This window comes from Pteropus alecto, unplaced genomic scaffold, assembly GCF_000325575.1.
Source record: "Pteropus alecto unplaced genomic scaffold, ASM32557v1 scaffold42, whole genome shotgun sequence".
NCBI classification, from domain to species: Eukaryota; Metazoa; Chordata; class Mammalia; order Chiroptera; family Pteropodidae; genus Pteropus; species Pteropus alecto.
The window spans coordinates 12,871,135-12,878,884 of NW_006434825.1; the positions used below are offsets into that span (position 1 = coordinate 12,871,135).

General features: G+C 36.1%; 1 pseudogene; it reads left to right on the plus strand.

The window, feature by feature from the left end:
* Window positions 1-3,350: 3,350 nt before the first annotated feature.
* LOC112478296 lies at window positions 3,351-3,469 on the plus strand (annotated as a pseudogene).
* The last annotated feature ends 4,281 nt before the right edge of the window (window positions 3,470-7,750 follow it).

Here is a 7,750-nt window from a genome sequence, read left to right on the forward strand (position 1 = left end):
CAAGGTCCTTGAATTTAATTCCTATGTTTTCTTCTATGCATTTCATTGTTTCAGGTCTTATATTCGGATCCTTAATCCATTTTGAGTTAATTTTGGTGTGTGGTGATAGACAACAGTCTAGTTTCATTCTTTTACAGGTGGCCGCCCATTTTTAAATTGGATTGTTTATTTTTGTTGTTGTTGAATTGTATAAGTTCTTTATATATTTTGGATATTAACCCCTTAGCAGATGTATCATTAGCAAATATCTTCTCCCAAACAGTCAGTTGTCTTTTCGTTTTGTTGATGGTGTCTTTTGCTGTACAAAACTTTTTAGTTTGATGTAGTCCCATTTGTTTATTTTTTCTTTTGTTTCTCTTGTCCAAGGAGATATATCTGAAAAGCAATTACTGTTACTAACATCAGAGAGTTTACTGCCTATGTTTTCTTAGTGTAAGCTATTTTTATTAACTCATCCAGTGCCTGCCTGAAAAGTCTTTTATTCTCTTTATGTAAGTTACGGTATAACTTACATAAAGTGCATAAATATTAAGTGTAAAGCTTGACAGTTTTTCTCTATTTTCCCAAGTCCCACCATCATATGGTTGTCTCAACATCACTCTTCCTTCCCACAAATACCCAACTCTTATCTAAGAATCTATTTTGAAGAACTTCAGTGCTTCATGTCCTCTCCCTGGATACCAGCAGGAGGCAGTGTGGTATAGGGGGAAAGCCTCAGTTAGCATGTGAAGGACCAACAGGCTCCTGGCTTGGATAAGAACTTAAACCTTTAGGAGCCTTCCCCCATTCCCCTCCCACACCCTCTGCTAAAGAGGAACAGACTATCAAATGGACACTTTATAGGGTTGTAATGAAGATGAACTGAGACAAGGCCTATAAACAATGCCTGACTTGTCAATTAAATTAGCAGGGTTTTAAAAAAATAACAATACCCAGTATCAGGGAGGGTGCTGTGAAAGAGGCACTTTCAGCCAGTGCTAGTGACAGTATAAATCAGTACAACATTTCCAGAAAGCAACTCAGAAACAAAACAAACAGCAAGAACCATAAATTCCATTTTTTTAGAAATTTATCCTATGGAAATAATCATAAAGGAGCACTAAGATTTAAGTATAAGGATTTTTATCACAGTATTACCTATGATATATTATGTTATGATATATTCATGGTAAGGAATTTTATTCTGTGATAAAAATTATGCCTCCCCATAAAAATAAACAAATAAATAATTACATATCCAAACATTATTTAATGCTCAAGATATAATAAGAAGAGAAAAAGGACAGAAATATATATAACATGACCACAAATTTATGGAAATAATAATATAAAATTTTTTGAGCATTTACTGTTCATCACTTACCATGCTGGTGCTTTACATGTTATTTCATTTAATCTTAACTAAAATCCTACAAAAGAGGTATTATAGTGCCAGTTTCAGAGATGAATAAACTGAGGCTTCAGAAAGTTAAATGACTTGCCCAGGATGTTATGATGAATACATGTCTAAATCAGATTTTAGATCCAGATCTGTTTGATATTAACCACGATAGAATGACAAAAAATTTCAAATTTTTCTTCCATAGACTTTTCTATGTTTTATAATATTCTGTAATAAGTAAGGGGAAAGGGTTTCCAATAAATATTATCCTTTATGAAGCCTTAGCATGACGCCTAACTCATAGAAGAGGTTCAGGAGATCTCAAGACTCTAACAACTTTCTGTCTAGGTTAGAGCATTTCTGGTCATATATTACGTGAGATTATCTTACATGGTGCACCAGCTAACCTTTTCAAAACATTATTAGCCACCAACTTTTGAAAACATTAATGTGAAATACGTATATATCAATCAAGCTTGTCATTACTTGAATATTACTGCTCAAGACAAAGCTTAAGTAGATATTTAGATGTTAAAAAAAATGAGTCATATAAAGAAGAGTACGATGTAAGTACAGGTGGCCTGTTAATATACCAAAAATTGTGAAAGTGACATGTGAGTGCTAGAAGTTTGGGAAACGCCATTCTGGCATCTGTGGGCTGGAAAACAGCAACAGGGCATGAAGCCCAGCATGGATTGGAGGTTCTTTAGGCCTTTCGATTCAGCACCTGGGACATTTGTGTCTTGCACACACCTTGGCTGTCCCTCTCAATTTTCCCAAGTGAAAGTTCTCTGTGATCAGCAAACTCAATAAAGGAGGGCTTTGAGGTGGGAGCAGGAGACAATTTAGTTGGAAGGCCAGGCGAGGGCATTGTCTGGAAGACAGGTGCTCCAAGTGTTGGATATTGGCTTGAGAAAACATCAGTTGTCCATGGCAGAGGGTGAAGGGACTGTAGGAAACAATGGAAGGCTTAAACAACAAAGCCAAGCTACTCATTGGCATCACTCCCCCAATTCTGGTTCCCTTTTCCATGCAGGTCAGAAACTCAGTGGTCTTGTCCTCCATAGCCATTTGCTTTACCTTTATCGAGGGCCTTCTTTATGAGTCGAAGCTCTGTAGGTTCTAGAGGCACTAATATAGAGAAAACACAGATCTTGCCTTCAAGGAGTTCAAGGTCTAGATGAGGAACCAACATGTAAAAATAATGATACTATGTTTTAATTTTGAACAATGGTTATGTATAACTTCTACAATCCCTTTCCTCACCCTGCAAATAAATACTCCTGAAATGGTCTTTTCAAGCCAAAGTGATAAGAAATAAATTAGGATGGTATGGGATAGTTGAAAGAATCTGGGTTAGAATTCCATCTCCATGGCATTTTAAACTGGAGGTCTTTGAACTGGAGTTATACATATCTCTGGGCATGAAGCCTTTTTAAAGGGGAATCGAGCTTCATGTGTTATCTTTTTTAAAACGGATCTGCCTAAGAACACACCAGCATCAGAGATCCTGCCAGTTTCCTTGTTCCAATCATCTTTCTCCCACTTTGGGAAAGATAAGGTAGATCATCTGAATCCTACTGTGCTGTATATTACAACCAGAAACACTGAGTTTGAATGCAAGTAAAGGCATAATTTAAAAGATTAACATCCCATTAACTACTCCCTCATTCATTTGACTAAGAGGTGAATTTTCAATGGAAATAATTTTATGCTGCTTTGATTGGTATTATTAGTGTGTAACTGATAATCATAATCTAACTTAAGCCCAAAGAAAATTGTTGATATTTAGAGCCTTATGGTCATAGTATATATAGATTTTAAGATTTTAAGTTATATGTTATTGCAAAATAATAGGGTGATGGATAAGGGGCTTTCAAACATAAAAATATATTACATTAGAGTAATATTTGGTAGGAGACGTGGATTTCAAGGAGAAAAAGAATGATTTAAAATGTATAACTGTTTAGTCTATGGTCATGCCACCCTGAACGTGCCCGATCTCAGCTGATCTCGGAAGCTAAGCAGGGTCAGGCCTGGTTAGTATTTGGATGGGAGACCTCCTAGGAATACCGAGTGCTGTAGGCATTTAAAAAAATTAAATAAACAAACAAACAAATAAATAAATAAAATGTATAACACTTGAAGAAGGGCTTATCTGTACCTTTTTATTTTTAAACGGATGATAGTAGATATCAAGTCACTACAATATTTATATTTCATTAGATGTATTTATGACAGTGAAATGACAATTTTATTTTTAAATTGTCATTTCACTGTCATAAATACATCTAAGATCTGTACTGTGCCAGAAATTACATGTTTTGCATCTAATTAAATGCATGACAAATAGCCCCAGAAAGTTTCCTTATGCCAATTGCCATCACCCAGCAACTAAATTTGAGTTTCAAACATCTTAGTTTTGTCTATTCTTGAATTTCTATAAACAGAATAATATAAGTACTTTTTGTGTCTGACTTACTTTGCATAACAATGTTTTCGAGATTCATCTATGTCATCCCTTTTTGTTGCTGAGTAGCATTGCATTGTATAAAAATCCATGACTTATTTATCCTTTCTCCATAGATATTTGGGCTGTTTCCAGTTTGGGGCAATTACAAATAAGGCCACTATGAGCATTCTCGTTCAAGTAAAAAAAAAAAAAATTAATACAGTAGTTCCCCCTTATCCACGGTTTTGTTTTCCAAATGGTTTCAGTTACCTATAATTAACTACAGTCCAAAAATATTAATGGAAATATTATTACAGAAATAAACAATTCATAAATTTTAAATTGCATGCTATTCTGTATAGTGTGATGAAATCTTAAGCCGTCCTGCTTTGTCCCACCTGAGATGTGAATCATCCCTTTGTCCAGCATATCCACACTGTATCTGCTACTCACCCATTAGTCACTTAGTAGCTGTCTCAGTTATTGGATCGACTGTCACAGTATCACAGTGTTTGCGTTTAAGTCACCCTTGTTTTACTTAATAATAACCCCAAAGCACAAGAGTAGTGATGCTGGCAATTCGGATATGCCAGAGAGAAGCCATAAAGTGCTTCCTTTAAGTGATAAGGTGAGTACAGTATAATAAGATATTTTGAGAGACCAACCACATTCACGTAACTTTTATTCCAGTATATCGTTACGATTATTCTGTTTTACTTATTAGTGTTAATTCTCTCACTGTGCCTAAATTATAAATTAAACTTTATCATCTGTATGTAAATATAGGAAAAAACATATTGGATATAGGATTCAGCCCTATCTGAGGTTTCAGGACTCCACTGAGGGGCTTAGAATGTAACCCCTGCAGATAAGGGGAGATGACTGTAAGATGAAAACTTTTAGGTGTCAACTTTAAAATGTGCAAGGGGATACATGTTCTTAGGCAGCGGTTTCTTTTTCTTTTTATTGTGAAATATAACATACATACAAAATAATGCCAAACTGTTTTTCCAAAGTACTTGTTGTATCGTTGAACACTGCTGCAACAATCTAGTGAACATGTAGTTGTATATAAATATATATATATATGTAAATATTGTAAATATCTTTCACTCTGTGGTTTATCTATTATACTCTTTATGGAGTATATCTATAAACTACAGTGTATAACTTTAGTGTAATTGAGTCTATCATTCTTCCCCTTTATTGTGAGGGCTGTTAGTAACTTGCCTAATACATCCTTTCCTATTCATTAGTCATGAAGATATTTTCATATAGAATCTTCTAAAAAGCTGTCGAATTTTGCCTTTCGCATTTAAGTCTTTTATCCATCTGGATTTGATGTTTGTGTATGGCATGAAGTAGGGTGCAATTTCATTTTTTTTCCGTAAAAGTATCAAGCTGTCTCTGCACCATTTATTAAAAAGATCTACTGTCTGTAGTGCCTCCTTTGTTATAAATTACATTGCCATAGAAGCATGTATCTTTTTCTAGGGATATATAGTTTTTCAAAATTATTTTGATGGAATGTGCAAGCAAAAAATTCTGAAGACCACTCTACTAAACAAATTGTGTGGTCTTTAGTTATTTAACTTTTCTGAATTCTCTGCACTGTTGGGTGACTAAAATGGGGTTATGCAGTAAAACGGCTAGAAACTGACATAATAAGCCTCAGGGAGCAGTGATAATTGTTGTGTGTGTGTGTGTGTGTGTGTGTGTGTGTGTGTGTGTGTGTGGTGTGTGTGTGTGTGTGGTTTTTTTTCTCGTTATATTTCAAGTGCTGTGGAGTACATGGAAACACCACCTGCTCTGAGGGCAGTCACTGCCAGAGGACATGACATTTGGGTGGGTCGTGAATGACAGTAGAATCCGTCATCTCTTTTTATGACTGTGATCTGTTAGCTGTCCATGGCGCATTTCCCATGTGTGTTTTATTTACTTTACTTTATATTTTATCTGGATTAGAAAGGTCCAGAAGGAAAGGACTGTCGCGCCCCAAATGTTGACTTGTGGTGACCCCAGTAGCAGTTGCCTAAGAAGACCTAGAATTGTGCTGACTTCTTGTTTGTTAGACACATATCCATGTCATGGCAGACAGGGCTGGGTCTCTTTAAAATTCCTGCCGCTGCAGTGCTGCAGGATTCCTGAGTTCCACCCACACACTGCTCCCTCCCCAAACCCCCGCCACCGGCCAACACACGTACATCAACAAATTCACCCACTTGCCCCCAGCACCACCACCCATGGGAGTGGCGAAATCCATACCACACCTTTTGTACAGTCTTGCCTCTGAGAGAGAGAGAGCATAGGGTCTTGCACACACAGTAGGCACTCGATAAGCATCGGGTGAATAACAAATGAGTAACCACATTAAGATTGGGATATAGGCGCACATTCCTATGTGCTGCAGTGTAGCAAGAAATGGGTAGATTATGTGGCCATTCCCAGTCCTGAGTGTGCACAGGAATCACGGGGGCGGGGATGGGATTCAGATTCCTCCTCCCCTTTCCCCCACTGAATTAGAACAGAGATGTGCAGAAAGGAACGTTTTTAAATTAACTTTCTGGGAGATTCTGGTTTTGATGCCCTGTCATGTATGGGGATGATAAAATTACTAAACACCTGGATCTATTCTTACTCAAAAGAACCAATTTGGCAGTACTTACCAAAACTTAAAATTCTCATGCCTTTGAACTTACACTTCTTCCTAGACTTTTCCTTTGCCCCGAAATAAAAGCAAAAAGATGCTCAGCGTTTTTGAAACAGAAGAATATTTGAAACTAGGAAAAGGTACATTCATTCATTAAACCGATTTTATTGAGCATTGCAGGCATACCTCAGATATTGTAGGTTCAGTTCCAGACCACTGCATTAAAGTGAGTATCGCAGTAAAGAGGGTCATAATCTTTTTGCCGGTGGAGAGTCTTGTCTTCAGTTGTAAAAAATGCAACATCTGTGGAGGTCAATAAAACAAAGTGCCGTAAAACAAAATATGCCTATATTCTCATTACCAGACACAGAGGTGAATAACAACAAAATAATAAAGTCCCTATTCTTGTAGAGATTTACTTTTAGTCCATTAAAGGAGGACTGAATGAATAATTTGTGATACACCCAAGCAATGGAATATTATTCCACCACATTAAAAGGGACAAGGTTCGTCAATATATACTGCTCTGAAAGGATGTTCAAGACATATTTCTAAAAAAAAATTTAGAAAGCTTTTGAATGTATTACCTATTTGAAATCAATAAAATAAAGAAAAATATAAAAACAAGTTACAAAACAGTGCATATGGCATTGTCCCATTCGTGTGTAAAATATATACATATGCATAGATACATACATATAATACATAAGTAGAAAAAATTGTGAGAAAATGTTCAAAAAAATTAACAACAGTTATCACTGGGAAGTATGATTTAAGGGGGGAAATTTTGTTTTTTTTTCTTTTTCCCCTTTCATGCTGTTTAAACTTTTTAACCTAAGGAAACAATACTTTCATGATTTTTTTTGACTTAAAAAAAATCCATAGAATCTTGAGAGCCTGTGAGATTTTCAAGTTCCAGCAGGGGGCAGCAGTGACTCTCAAATATTTCTGACGTCAGCAGAGCTGAAGCTTAGCGTCCACAGATTCCCAGTTCCAGGACCAAACACTGTACTTGGATCACCAGATTGTAAAGGAAACAAAAAGCAACACCACAGAAAGCTTAAAATGGTGAAGGAATTGTTGCGACAGAACATTTTCTCTACGGCTCTTTATTAACATTGATACATTAGTCTAAACTGCCTTTCCTTCTCCGGAGCTCAGTTTTCTTACTCATTAAAATCAGATGGTTTAACGAGATAATCTTAAAAAGTCTTTTCCAGCTCTAAAATTCTATGGCTTTAAGAATCTAAATCAGCATCAGGAAGAA